The 15485-nt window shown below is 48.4% G+C and overlaps 1 long non-coding RNA gene across 1 annotated transcript; it reads left to right on the forward strand.

Annotated features, from left to right (window-relative positions):
- Positions 1-8643: 8643 nt before the first annotated feature.
- On the forward strand, positions 8644-10674 carry LOC144991223 (uncharacterized). Its single transcript, XR_013655205.1, has 2 exons — positions 8644-9826; positions 9926-10674. It is a non-coding gene; the product is annotated as an uncharacterized LOC144991223 (long non-coding RNA).
- Positions 10675-15485: the final 4811 nt, after the last annotated feature.

Genomic DNA, 15485 nt, shown 5'->3' on the forward strand with positions numbered 1-15485 from the left:
GAAATCTGGGTCAGGCTGTGAAGACGAAGATCGATCCCATTAAGTGAATTTATCCGTAAGCAGGAACCGTCAGCAGCCCAGAAACCTTAAAGGGTCAGATGAGCCGCTGGCTGTGAGGCTGGAAGGACAGGTGAGCTCCTGCAGGTAAACACAGCCCACCATCAGAGAGCCAATCACAGCAGAGAGCAGAGTCTGACTCTCCATGTCCACTTGGACGTCCTCCATCAGGCAGTCGAGGTCACTGCCGTCTCAGCAGAGCCCCGCCGCTCAGAGCAGGCGGGGGGGCAGGATGACACGTGAACTGCACGCTTCTGCTGTTGCTCAAAGGTCCCTGGGTGATCGTTTACCTCCCCATCCCGCAAAGATAGACACACTGATCTGAGCTGTACAGAGGTTAGACACACAACCACACAACTACACACTCACACACAAATGCGCGCGCACACACACACACAGCCCTCATTCAAACTCTGAATGAACCCGAGTTCACTGTTCTGCTGCAGAACCTCGTCTGTTCAGGAATCTTCAACTCAAAGTGAGTCTCCGACCTGAGCAAGAGACCTGGTTTCCATAGAAACTCATTTACAGAGTCGAACCTTCAACCTCAAAGATATTTGCAAGCCTCTCTCGCAGCTTTTGTTTTAAAACACCAACGTTACTCACATTGTTTGCTGTTGTACTTTTGTAAACTCTGGATTTCTCTGCAGTTTCCAGAAAGTAAAATACAGAGTTCCCCCGCTTATCTTCAGTTTCATTCATTCACAGGTTTTCTTTCAGTTAGTGACTCCTCATGTTCATCACAAAAACGGAGACAGCTCAAGACGCTTGTGTCCGAAGGAGGTGCTGTGGTGGAGGAGCAGAGTAGAGATGAAGAGCACGCCGGCCCGTCGGCTGCTGAAGAATATTTAAAGAGTATTTAACAGCTGGCTCCAGCAGTTCCTGAATCGCTATAACTGAAGTCTGTGCCCCTGAGCGGAGAAAAGGCATCAGGTGACTCAGAAACGGCGGGAAAATCTCCTGAATTGCTGAGGAAGATAATCGCAGAGAAATAATTCAGCAACGCTCAAAACACGCTGCAGGGCCTCTGACACTAAACTGATGAGGGAGGAAGCTCCTGGGTTTAAGGCACTGAGAGACAGAGAGACTCCTGATGTTATTAACAGGACAGACAGGCCATGTACCAGAACTCTTAGAGAAGAATTAACTTATCTAACGCTTCAACTACATGTTTGAATAGTCCAGCAGACGAGCTTCATCCAGATGGAGTTGGGGGAACGGCAGGGGGCTCCAGACGAGCCAGAGGCAGGATCTACAGCACCAGGCTGTTGCTCTGAAAAAAAAAAACTCTTTATGTTGAGCAACATTCCAATGTTCTTTAATAAATGTTTCTCAAAGCATCAGAAATGTTTCAGAAGAGTTTTAGTGGAGTGAGGATTGGTGACGGACCTTCTTCAGGGGTGGTTCTCCGTATTTGCAGGTGTCTCTGGTCCCTAACCCCCCCGAATATGAGGGGAATACCATAAATTACAACTAAAAAGAACAAGAAGACCAGATGAGGATCCCTCACCTGACAGAAACAGCTGATGTGATCTTTACACAAGGCCGACTGATCTCTACCAAAGTGTTTGACCCCGTTTCTTTGGCTGCCGTGAACCCTCCAATCCAAGCTCAGACATAAGTCAACTTTGCCAAAACTGGTCTGTAGAAGCTTAAAACAATCAGAACAGGTTTGTTAGCCTCTTATCAGATCAGAAGCCCCTGACGAAGAATAAAACCCAGGACCGAATTATGTCGCCCGGATTGGTGTCACCAGGGCCCCAATCTGGAGCCAAGCCTGGGGTTGGGGCTCGCAGGCGAGCGCCTGGTGACCAGGCCTTTCCCACGGACCAGCCCGAAGGAGCTCAGAGACCCAAACCCCGGTCATGGAACTCGGCTAACTCGATATAGAACGTCACCTCTATGGGAGGGAAGGAGCCTGAGATTGTGCGAGACGTTGAGAGATACCGTCTACATATAGTCGGGCTCGCCTCCACCCATAGCCTGGGCTTTGAAACTCAGTCCTTAGAGAGGGGTTGGACTCTCTACCTCTCTGGAGTTGCTCATGGTGAGAGGCGGAGGGCTGGTGTGGGCTTACTCTTGAGCCCCCATCTCAGCCGCCAAGTGTTGGAGTTCACCCCGGTAGACGAAAGGGTCATGTCCCTCTGCCTTCGGGGATTTGGCACATGGCCCGAACAGCAGTTTGGAGTACCCGGCCTTCTTGGCGTCTCTCGAAGGGGTACTAGAAAGTGCCCCAACTGGGGACACCATTGTCCTCCTGGGAAACGTCAATGCCCACGTGGGCAATGACAGTGGCACCTGGAGGGGCATGATTGGTAGGAATGGCCTCCGTGATCTGAACCCAAGCAGTGTTTTGTTATTGGACTTCTGTGCTTGTCATAGTTTGTCCATAACAAACACCATGTTCGAGCCCAAGGGTGTCCATCAATACACGTGGCATCAGGACACCCTAGGCAGGAGGTCAATGATCGACTTTGTAGTTGTTTCAGGCAACCTTCGGCCTTGTGTCTTGGACACTCGTGTAAAAAGAGGGGCAGAGCTGTCCACCGATCACTATCTGGTGGTGAGTTGGATTCGCTGGCGGGGAAGGAGGCCAGAAAGACTTCAGAGACCTAAACATACTGCGAGAGTCTGCTGGGAACATCTGACTGAGCCCTCCGTTAGGGAAGCCTTAAACTCCCACATCCGGGAGAACTTCAGACAGGTACCGAGGGAGGTTGGGGACATTGAATCCGAGTGGACCATGTTTTCCACTTCCATTGTCTCTGCTGCTGCTCGGAGCTGTGGCTGCAAGGTCTCTGGTGCCGGTCGCGGCGGTAACCCCCGAACCCGGTGGTGGACACCGGAAGTAAGGGATGCCGTCTAGCTGAAGAAAGAGTCCTACCAGGCCTGGCTGGCCTGTGGGATTCCAGAGGCAGCTGACAGGTAGCTGCAATCTAAACAAGCTGCGGCCCAGATTATTGCGGAGGCAAAAACCCGATCCTAGGAGGAGTTCAGTGAGGCAATGGAGAATGACTATTGGTTGGCCTCGAAGAAATTCTGGCAAACCATCCGGCGCCTCAGGAGGGGAAAGCAGTTCTCTACAGGCACCGTTTTAAGTGCAGGTGGGGAGCTGTTGACTTCGACTGGGGACATTGTCGGTGGTGGAAGGAATATTTCAAGGATCTCCTCAATCCCACTGACACGCCTTCTTTTGAGGAAGCAGACAATGAGGACTTTGGGGTGAGGCTGTCTACCACCCAAGCTGAAGTCACTAAGGTAGTCAATGAGCTCCTCGGTGGCAAGGCTCTGGGAGTGGATGAAGTCCGCCCCGAGTACCTCAAGTTTCTGGATGCTGTGGGAGTGTCTTGGCTGACACGTCTCTGCAGCATCGCGTGTCAATCGGGAACTGTAGCACTGGATTGGCAGACAGGGGGTTGGTTCCCCTTTTTAGGAAGGGGGACCGGAGGGTGTGTTCCAACTACAGGGGAATCACACTCCTCAGCCTCCCTGGGAAAGTCTATACCAGGGTACTGGAGAGGAGAGTTCATCCAATAGTCGAACCTTAGATCCAGGAAAAACAGTGCTGTTTCCGTCACGGTCGTGGAACAGTGGACCAGCTCTACACCATCTTTAGGGTGCTGGAGGGTTCGTGGGAGTTCGCTCATCCAGTCCACATGTGTGTTGTGGATTTGAAGAAGGTGTTCGACCGCGTCCCCCATGGTGTCCTTTGGGGGGTGCTCTGGGAGTATGGCGTCCGGGGAGCCTTACTGAGTGCTGTCCGGTCTCTGTGTGACCAGAGCAAGAGCTTGGTTTGCATAGCCGGCAGTAAGTCAGACTTGTTTCAGGAGCATGTTGGACTCCGGAAGGGCTGCCCTTTGTCCCCGGTTCTGTTCATGGTTTTTATGGACAGATTTCTAGGCGCAGCCAGGGGCTGGAGGGGACTGGTTTGGGGACCACAGGATTTCCTCTCTGCTCTTTGCAGATGATGTTGTCCTGTTGGCTTCATCAGGCTGGGACCTCCAGTGTGCATTGGGGTGGTTTGCTGCCGGGTGGGAAGCAGCTGGGATGAGGGTCAACACCGCTAAATCTGAGGCCATGGTTCTTGACCGGAGAAAGGTATTTTGCGATCTCTCAGTGGGTGGAGTGTCCTTACCCCAGGTGGAGGAGTTTAAATACCTTGGGGTCTTGTTCACGAGTGAGGGAAGATCGGAGCATGAGATTGACAGGCGGATCTGGGCAGCGTCCGTAGTTATGCAGTCGCTGTACTGGTCCGTTGTGGTGAAGAGAGAGCTGAGCCAAAAAGCAAAGGTCTCAATCAACCGGTTGATCTTCGTTCCAATACTCACCTGGGTCATGACTGAAAGAATGAGGTCCCGAATACAAGCGGCTGAAATGAGCTTCCTCAGTAGGGTTGCTGGGCGCTCCCTTAGAGATAGGGTGAGATGCTCAGTCACACGCGGAGAGTTCGGAGTAGAACCTCTCTTCCTCTACATCGAAAGGAGCTACTTGAGGTGGCTGGATGGGTTTGTTGGCCGTTAGCTTATCGGGAGAGAATAACATTGTGACTAAAGGAAAATAACAAATAAATAAACCAAATGTCCAAAAAAACCATATCAAATTTAAAAAATAAAAATCAGACCTACAGACTTCCTTCATTTTTCAACATTTAGATTGTGTTATCGGATTAATTTTAAGAACCTCGTCCTGAATGTGCTGAACTGCAAAAGTTGTTTTTTTTAATATCTTGAAACAAAATATAAATGAAAATAAATTGTTTTTTCTGTTTTAAATTAAAATAAAGATCTGACGACATTTTTGTTTTCATTGAAACCAAAGGGTCCCAAAAAGGCACGAGATTTACTGAAGTCCCCTTAAGACCTAAACAAGGGAATGCACACACACACATGCATAGACACACAGCTGTTAACACGCAAACGTTCTAAAAAACATACCAACACACAGAAACACACACCTGTTAACACACACATCCTCTAAAAAAACACGCACACAAACACAGTTCTCGGTCAGATCTTAACAGATTCTGCTTTAGGCTGAACATCCAGCTGCTCTGACAGTTTACGCTCATCCGCTGAAAGTTGGTCATGTGACCTCATGGTTGCTGGCTGCCAGCGTTAGCCGCAGTGCTAACCTTGCCAGGCCGCATATTAACACTTTAGTTTAATGCAAAGCAGCAGCAGAGACTCTGCACCAAAGACAGAACTCCCCCCAGAGCCATAATTCAAACAGGCAACAGTTCTCTTTATGTTCAGAACCGCAAGGTCCTGGAGCCGGGCAAAGACCTGCCACGCCCAAAGGCTGCTGCACCGCCTCCAGAAACACTTGGCTGATCCTGCAGAGCGCAGAGACTCGCAGAAAACACGTGAGAGTAACCCATGAACAACTCACAGAAAAATGGAGAAACTAAGGAGAATTCTGATCTGGGAAGTTTGGATCTTCAGACTGTTTGGATATTTCATTCGGACTCAAATGTTCTGCCTCAGTTTGAGCCTCAGCAATGAGAACCGCGGCGACGAGTCTGAACCCTGTGTTTGCCGAGGGGCAAAAGTTCATCGACGCTTCGTCTGAGAGCTCAGACAGGCCAGCCTTACCCAGAACCAAACCAGTCCCCGGGGGTACAGCCTGAGTCAGGAGCTGCACATGCTCAGAGGGACCATCAGTGAGCCCAACAGAACCAGACAGAGATTAAAATCCAAAACCCAAAAATAACAGAAAAAAACAAAACCATCCTTTAACAGAAGTGGGCCAACCAGAACCAAAACCATCTATGGAAACACACAAAACCTAAAATTCATTGAAACCAAAGACAGAATGGATTAAGACTCAAATGACTGCAAATGGGGTTAGGAATCAAACAGAACCCTGAGAACCTTTCAGAACCAGTCCAAGGTACTAAGGTTCTAAGGCAAAAAACTAAAACCATAAAACAGTTCAAACCAACAAACCCAAAGAGAAAAACTAGACTTTAGCGGTGAAGTTAAACTGAAATGTTGGTTTCCTCTGAAGTTTAAATTAGTTCTGCAGGGGTTCACTCAGATTTGGACCAAAAAAAAGAACTCTGGTCCTCTTCAGAATGACGGTCTCTGCTCTCCTGCAGATGAACTCTGGTGCGGATAGGGAGGAGGAGAACCAAAGAGAGGAGGAGAACCAATGCGAGGAGGAGAACCAAAGAGAGGAGGAGAACATATGGGAGGAGGTGAACCAAAGGGAGGAGGAGAACCAATGGGAGGAGGAGAACAACTGGGAGGAGGAGAACCAAAGAGAGGAGGAAAACCAATGCGAGGAGGAGAACCAATGGGAGGAGGAGAACCAATGGGAGGAGGAGAACCAAAGAAAGGAGGAGAACCAAAGAGAGGAGGAGAACCAAAGGGAGGAGGAGAACCAATGGGAGGAGGAGAATCAATGGGAGGAGGAGAACCAATGGGAGGAGGAGAACCAATGGGAGGAGGAGAACCAAAGAAAGGAGGAGAACCAAAGAGAGGAGGAGAACCAAAGGGAGGAGGAGAACCAATGGGAGGAGGAGAACCAAAGAGAGGAGGAAAACCAATGCGAGGAGGAGAACCAAAGAGAGGAGGAGAACATATGGGAGGAGGTGAACCAAAGGGAGGAGGAGAACCAATGGGAGGAGGAGAACAACTGGGAGGAGGAGAACCAAAGAGAGGAGGAAAACCAATGCGAGGAGGAGAACCAAAGGGAGGAGGAGAACCAATGGGAGGAGGAGAACCAATGGGAGGAGGAGAACAACTGGGAGGAGGAGAAGCAAAGAGAGGAGGAGAAGCAAAGAGAGGATGAGAAGCAAAGAGAGGAGGAGAACCAAAGAGAGGAGGAGAACCAATGGGAGGAGGTTAACCAAAGGGAGGAGGAGAACCAATGGGAGGAGGAGAACAACTGGGAGGAGGAGAAGCAAAGAGAGGAGGAGAAGCAAAGAGAGGATGAGAAGCAAAGAGAGGAGGAGAACCAATGGGAGGAGGAGAACCAAAGAGAGGAGGAGAACCAATGCGAGGAGGAGAACCAAAGAGAGGAGGAGAACCAATGGGAGGAGGAGAACCAAAGAGAGGAGGAGAACCAAAGGGAGGAGAAGAACCAATGGGAGGAGGAGAACCAATGGGAGGAGGAGAACCAAAGAGAGGAGGAGAACCAAAGGGAGGAGAAGAACCAATGGGAGGAGGAGAACCAATGGGAGGAGGAGAACCAAAGAGAGGAGGAAAACCAATGCGAGGAGGAGAACCAATGGGAGGAGGAGAACCAATGGGAGGAGGAGAACCAAAGAGAGGAGGAGAACCAATGGGAGGAGGAGAACCAAAGAGAGGAGGAAAACCAATGCGAGGAGGAGAACCAATGGGAGGAGGAGAACCAATGGGAGGAGGAGAACCAAAGAGAGGAGGAGAACCAAAGAGAGGAGGAGAACCAATGGGAGGAGGAGAACCAATGGGAGGAGGAGAACCAAAGAGAGGAGGAGAATCAAAGAGAGGAGGAGAACCAATGGGAGGAGGAGAACCAAAGAGAGGAGGAGAACCAATGGGAGGAGGAGAACCAATGGGAGGAGGAGAACCAAAGAGAGGAGGAGAACCAATGCGAGGAGGAGAACCAAAGAGAGGAGGAGAACCAATGCGAGGAGGAGAACCAATGGGAGGAGGAGAACCAATGGGAGGAGGAGAACCAAAGAGAGGAGGAGAACCAATGGGAGGAGGAGAACCAAAGAGAGGAGGAGAACCAATGGGAGGAGGAGAACCAATGGGAGGAGGAGAACCAAAGAGAGGAGGAGAATCAAAGAGAGGAGGAGAACCAAAGAGAGGAGGAGAACCAAAGGGAGGAGGAGAACCAAAGGGAGGATGAGAATCAATGGGAGGAGGGGAACCAATGGGAGGAGGAGAACCAATGGGAGGAGGAGAACCAAAGAAAGGAGGAGAACCAATGGGAGGAGGAGAACCAATGGGAGGAGGAGAACCAAAGAAAGGAGGAGAACCAATGGGAGGAGGAGAACCAAAGAGAGGAGGAAAACCAATGCGAGGAGGAGAACCAAAGAGAGGATGAGGACCAATGAGAGGAGGAGAACCAAAGGGAGGAGGAGAACCACTGGGAGGAGGAGAACCAAAGAGAGGAGGAGAACCAAAGAGAGGAGGAGAACAACTGGGAGGAGGAGAAGCAAAGAGAGGAGGAGAACCAATGGGAGGAGGAGAACCAATGAGAGGAGGAGAACCAATGCGAGGAGGAGAACCAAAGAGAGGAGGAGAACCAATGGGAGGAGGAGAACCAAAGAGAGGAGGAGAACCAAAGAGAGGAGGAGAACCAATGGGAGGAGGAGAACCAATGGGAGGAGGAGAACCAAAGAGAGGAGGAAAACCAATGCGAGGAGGAGAACCAATGGGAGGAGGAGAACCAATGGGAGGAGGAGAACCAAAGAGAGGATGAGAACCAATGGGAGGAGGAGAACCAAAGAGAGGAGGAGAACCAATGGGAGGAGGAGAACCAAAGAGAGGAGGAGAACCAATGGGAGGAGGAGAACCAATGGGAGGAGGAGAACCAAAGAGAGGAGGAGAACCAATGGGAGGAGGAGAACAACTGGGAGGAGGAGAACAACTGGGAGGAGGAGAACCAATGGGAGGAGGAGAACAACTGGGAGGAGGAGAACAACTGGGAGGAGGAGAACCAAAGGGAGGATGAGAACCAAAGAGAGGAGGAGAACCAATGGGAGGAGGAGAACAACTGGGAGGAGGAGAACCAATGGGAGGATGAGAACCAAAGAGAGGAGGAGAACAACTGGGAGGAGGAGAACAACTGGGAGGAGGAGAACCAATGGGAGGAGGAGAACCAATGGGAGGAGGAGAACAACTGGGAGGAGCGGTTTGTCCTGTCACGTGACAGGCTAACATGACGATGCGTTGATGTCATCATGGCACCAACCAGGGCAGAAAACTCTTCAGCCTGACACACCGTGAGCCAGTCCACACCTGGACTCAACCTTCTCCACCAGGTTTGGCTCCGGCGGAGGTGGGAGTTGAGCCGAGGAGGAGGGTGGCGGCTGCATGCAGCAGAGCAGCTGAGGGCGGTTCTGTAGATCCAAAGACCTTAACCGTGTGGGAGTTTACTGCCACCGGTCTCGTTCAGCTCGTAAAAGCTGCCGGTGACGTCACCCTGCTGAACTGCAGGTCACATGTTCCTGTGAGCTCGTCTGTCAGGTGACCAGAGGGCACCTGAGGAGGGCGGTGTATGGCAGGCCATTTTAACATCAAAAGGCTAAGTTTGACTATCCGGAATGAACATTGTAGATATCAGCAACGTATTTCTGACTAGTCGTAATTACATTTTGGATAGTTGGAATTGTAATTCAAGATATCTGTAACGTAATTGTGACTAGTTGAAACGACCGATAGAGATATCTATAATTCAGTTTTGCCTAGTCAAAACTGAATTACAGATATCTGCAATGACGTCATTGAAAACGACATTCAACTCGTCACACATCTTAAATGACAATTGTAGATATCTGTAATTCAGTTTTGCCTAGGCAGAATGACAGTTAAAGATATCTCAAACGTCATCATCACTGGCTCCTCCTGTCTTGCACGGGCTGCAGCATTAAAAAGACGATTAAAAATCGCTTCGCCCGCTGGCTGCTCTACGACGGAGATTTAGGGCCACCAAAAACAGTAAAATTAAAAGATTTTAAGTCCTAAATTAAATTTACGATATTAAGTGGAAGTGAGCATGATGAGCAGCAGGTGAACGCCACACAGCAGCAGCAGACCGACTAAACTTTGTTGAAGAGGTGAGCTGAATGTTTATTGATAACGTTCTAAATGTTTGGAAATTCGTTAGTTTGATTTATGATTTATTCATGTTTTATTCATTGATGGGTGGTTTGCAGGATCTCTGCAGCACGAAGCCGTCAGTGTCCCTGCAGATGTCCACCTGAATCCTTTCTTTCTCCATTAAAGACAAGATCTCTACGTTTCTGTGACGCTTCCGTCTGTGGAGGAGCACTTTTGGCATTTTCCACGTTGTAATGCTAACATAACAGACTATTTTCATTCCTCTTTATTGTTTTATGTTGGATCGGGACGTTTCATCTGGAGGAGAGGTGTATGTAACACTGTTTACTTCTGCATTGGTGTTGGGATGACAGGTTCATGACATAAGGTGACAGATGAACTTCAGGATATGTGAATGAAAAGGAGAATAAAGGCTGCAGCGGTTCTCTGCACCCACACGTGTCTCTGAGCTCCTTATTAAACACATAAAACTCCGCTTTACCGACACCGAACCCCGGAAAGCCCGCTCCACTGACAATAATCTGATTTTGAGTCGCCAAAAGGTTCAGAATCACTTCGGTTAAAGCTATCCGGAAATAAAGCTAGGCTCCGATAAACGGAAGACTTGGTGTTTTTCTCTTTTCTTTTCTCTCTTTCCGACCGCTGTCAGAAGCGCAGGGGAGATTTCCTCCGCCGAAGGCGATTCTTCCTCGGGGTTCACTGTCCTGATCGGAACCCTAAACCTCCAGTGCGGATTAAGAACGACTCCAAAACAGTTATTCTGGGGGGGGACACCTTCTCTTTATTACGGTGCTCCGTCCTCCGAACACACAGTATCAACGCACACACCTCCGCTCCGTACTCACCCCCATCTCAGCACACACACACGCACGCATGCGCGCGCGCACACACACACACTCCACAACACTTTTATCTCCTAAATTTACGAGATAAAAGTTGTAATTAAAGAAAACAAAACGTTTTTTGTAAACTAGTCCTAAAACTCCGTCGTACTGCTGCAACATGGTGCTAATCAGTGCTAATTACAAGTTAGCAGGTGCAATTTAAATGATTACAACAACACGCTCTGCTCCTCCCCTAAAGTGCGATGCGGACCTAATTTGCATACAGATATCTGCAACGTCATTTCGCCTAGTCAAAACTCTAATTCAAGATATCTGTAATTACATTTTGACTATCCTGAATGAACATTACAGATATCTCAAGTTTCAGATATCTCTATTCAAATTTCATTTCAAGATATCTGTAACTTGATTATAGATATCTACAATTAAATTATGACTATCCCTAACTCCAGTTTGAGATATCTACAACGTCATTTTGACTAGTCACAATTCCAGTTACAGATATCTACAACGTCATTTCGCCTAGTCAAAACTTAATTTAAGATATCTGAAAAGGAACATGTAGATATCTTAAATTGACTTGAATTAAAGATATCTTTAACTTGAGTTTTGACTAGTAAGAATGAAATTGTAGATATCTGAAACTTGAATTACAGATATCTACAATTCAGTTACAGATATCCGTAATTCATGAAGTGGATATCTGCAACTGAATTGTAGATATCTGTAATTGTAAACCCCATACAAATGAATGGTGAAAGTGATGTCATTTGTCCTAGGAATAATATCTTTGAGGATATCTAAAATTACGATTACGGATAGGAAGAATGTAGTTGCGGATATCTGAAATGTTCTTTTTGACTAGGCAAAACTCAAATAAAGATATCTGCAACACACATCCAGTCTAGCCTTTTAATGTTAAAATGGCCTGCCATAGCGGTGCCTCGCTATCGCAGGGTTCAGACAGCGTGTTCTATCACAGTTGGAATGACCGAGATACGGCACACAATAAAACAAAGCGGCAGCCGCGCAGCTATCATCCACCTGGCCGTGTCCGGGTCGCCTGGAGATAACGCCGCAGACGGCAGAACAGCCCTGAAAGACCTGGAACACTATCAGCGTTTTGTTAAGACTGAACAAAGTAAGGGAGCTACCAGCAGGGGGTGCTGTGGGCTACATTTGTTAACACTATGACACTTCCTTTAAAATTCAGATTTACGTTTTTTTTTATTGTTTCCTGATGAATTCTAAATTCTGATGATTTCTTTTATTTTATGTTTACACCTTTAATAAACGGGACTTCAAAGCTGGTTTAGAAATCGTCTCACTTACTTAAAACTCTACAAATCCTAACTCCAAACATGTTTAAAATCATAACATGAATTTCATTAAATGAATAAGTCCTCTGGAAATCGTCAAGTTTCCCTTCATGATTACTTTAAAGTTTTAGAGTCCAGATCCCAATTTTCATGAATGAAATCTTCATCTGTCACTTTACGCAGATGACACTAAAATATACCAAAGACTCGACCCGGACAAACATGAATGTAGCAAACATAGTTTATGTCAGTGGAAACATTTGAAATCTAACATGCAGTTTTACTGCCACAGCATGAAAAACACTAAACATTTTTAATCAAAGGCTGATTTTTTTTTTTTTTACAGCTGAGACATTTTAAAAGGAGAAGTTCACTCGTTGGTGCCATAAAACCAAAAACTGATGATTTGGTCTTAAATGAAATGGACTTAAGATGCAGCTTTGGCCGTGCAGCGGCCCGCAGGAAGAACGTTTCTGCCTCCATGTGCAGCATTTGACCGTTCATCAATGACGGACAGGTCGTGGTCAGGGTGAAGGTCGGAACGAGACGAGAAGGAATGTGTACAAAAACAACTTGATGTGGGAACATAGGCCTGCTGGTACATCGAGATCTTCTCTTCAGACTCGGATGTTTGTCCACCACAGCAAACGGAACCACATAACCATGACAGCAGACGCACACATCCATCACACCTCACGCTACATCAAACCTTCACCTGTGAACGTCCAGGTACTTCAACTTCTGACTCGGTCCAGACCTGGAACCTTTTCTGAACCGTCACCTCAAGCATGGAGGTTACCTGGTCCCAACAGCAAACCGCTCTGAGAGAACTGGAGGTCTGTGATGATGAAGATAAAAGAACCAGATCATCTGCAAACACTGGAATTCACGTTCCGATCTTTCCCACAGAAAGTGAGAAAGGATTTTCAAATTGAAAGAAAAAAATTGTTGTTTTTACCAAAAGAAGTTTCATAAATCATCGTTCCGTCCATCTGGAACTACACAAAAACACGGAGACACTAACAGATCCACACTGAGCATGCTCAAGGTTGGCTGTGACCCTCCAACAGCTGGTTCATGGAATTTACAAAAAAGAAGTACAAACAACAACAAAAAAACACATTTACCAACACAAACACACACACAGAGCATCACAGCGCCTAGCGGGGCGGTTAAGGTCGTCTCTGACAGAAGCAGAAACAGCTGCTGCAGACACACAAAACCAGAACTAATAGACAATATTAACACAAAAAGGATCTCAGAGAAAAGGAAACTCACAAATTAATGAAACTAAACACAAACTCAGGACAACTACTTGAGTTGAGAAGAACACAAAGCCTCCAAAACAACACAAAACAGCCCGCAGACACACACAGAGTGTTGCTTTTGTAGGAGGGGTTTGTCCGTCCAGGTCTTGGTAGGCCCTCTGACCCGGTCTCCGGTTCTGAAACCGTGTGTCAGCGTTCCCGCCGCTGCGGCTCGCTGACACGCAGCCCGCGTTGATCTTGTTTACGAGTTGTGAGGCCTGGAAGCGATCAGCGGCGTGGAGAGGGCCGCTGCCAAACTCCCGCTGACGTTAACGGCCTCCGCCATGAATCCTGCTCCCATCCGCACACCTAATTCCTCCTGACAAGCCCGACCCGGCCCGTCAATCACTGCCGCTCTGATTGCTCACAGACGTCTGGAGGTCTGACAGCTGCTCCGAGAGCTTCGCCATCCATCCCAGAATAATCGCTTTCACCTTCGGCCTCCTCCTCAGGAAACATCTGAGAACCAATCCGGATCCACCAGCTGAGGTTCATCCTCTGTTCGCCTCAGGTCAGTCCCAGTTCTTCTGCTGTAACTGGATCAGCCAGAACCACGAGGTGGACCTCAGCGAAGAGAAATGACCCACCATGAAAACAACTCTGTGCAGTTCCTGGAATGACCACTAGGGTGCAAAAGCATCAGGTAGGTTCTCGTGAGAACCTTTTCCTGCTGGAAGAGGATGGAGCCGATTCATTCAGTAGGTCCGTTTCTGTCCTGGAACATGGTTCTGGAACATGGTTCTGGAACATGGTTCTGGTCTGTGTGAGCCGCGGTTAATGGGTGCGGTCTATTGAATAACACGAGGAGAACATCACCTCCTCATTCAACAGACAGATGTTCTGCCATCGACCTGACGTGTCCGATGACAGGAGCCCGGACTGAGACGGTTCTGGTCCAGTTCTTCTGTCGTTAAGCTGTGACGTCACCTTCCATCCGTCTGGTTTGGAGGCTGCAGCTGAGCGTCCGTGCACGGATCTTCCTGCAGGAGAGGCGAGTCCAGAACACGTTTTCCAGATGTTTCTGCGTGAAGAACGCTGCCAGAATCTCGCAGGAGGCCGACTTCAAGCAAATCCGTTCTGGCGTCGGAGGAGCAGGTCATCGTTCATTTTTATATCTGAAGCTTTAGAAGATTTCAGGTCTGCCAACGTGGAGCGGAAGCAAAGCATCGTGGGAAAAAAAAGAGCAGATTGCAAACTGCAGAAGAAAAAGACTGAGAGAAAGGCAGCACACACACAGAAACACACACAAATGTACAGAAACTCAGAGGCACACACACACACTCACACACATACACACACACAGAGAAACACACACACACACACAAACTCAGAGGCACACACACACAAATGCACACAAACTCAGAGGCGCACACACACGCAAACTCACACACACACACACACACAAACTCAGAGGCACACACACACACACAAATACACACACACATAAACTCAGAGGCACACACACAAATATACACACACAAACTCAGGCACACACACACACACACAGAAATATACTTGGAGGCTGGTTCAGTCCAGTCCGGTTCTGCTGGGTTCCCACAGTCCTGCTCTAGAACCGTTCCTCCTGTCTTCAGGACCTCCTGGTCTGTTCCTGCTTCAGAGGGAAACGGGGACCTTCATGACAGAGCCGTGTACCGTGTGACCGGACGCTTCTTCCACACGTCACAGCATCACGGGGCTGGGACAGACATGGAAGGGGTTTCCGTGGAGGTCTGCTTAGGGTCTGGATCATCAGGAGACGCTGGGCGGATGTTCAGATCTCGTTACAGGAAGCTGCCGTCTAATGGAGCTGCAGACGTAAAACAGCCTTAAAGCAAAGGGGGCGTGGTCTTTTGACTGACAGGAGGCTCTTCAGGACAGATCTAGTGGATGTGCTTCTATGGCTGTGGCCTCCTCCTCAATAACAGAGCAGAACCCTCTTCAAACCCTGGTCTTCCCACGTTCTGTCCGTCTGTGGATGAGGCTCTAGTGAGAACGTCAGATGGAGAACCGGGCTTTTGTCACATCACATCCTCTCCTGTGACCCGGTTCCGTCAGCCCGTATTGAAGATGCCTGGTGGCGAGGAGGTGTGCAGCCTCCAGAGATACTGAGAAGAGCGGAGCTCCTCTGATTAAATACCTGGAAGTCTGGACTTCTTATCGGAGTCGCCGCCGGGTCCAAAGGCC

This window comes from Oryzias latipes, chromosome 3 (assembly GCF_053564925.1).
Source record: "Oryzias latipes strain Hd-rR chromosome 3, Olatipes_Hd-rR_3.1".
Taxonomy (NCBI): domain Eukaryota; kingdom Metazoa; phylum Chordata; class Actinopteri; order Beloniformes; family Adrianichthyidae; genus Oryzias; species Oryzias latipes.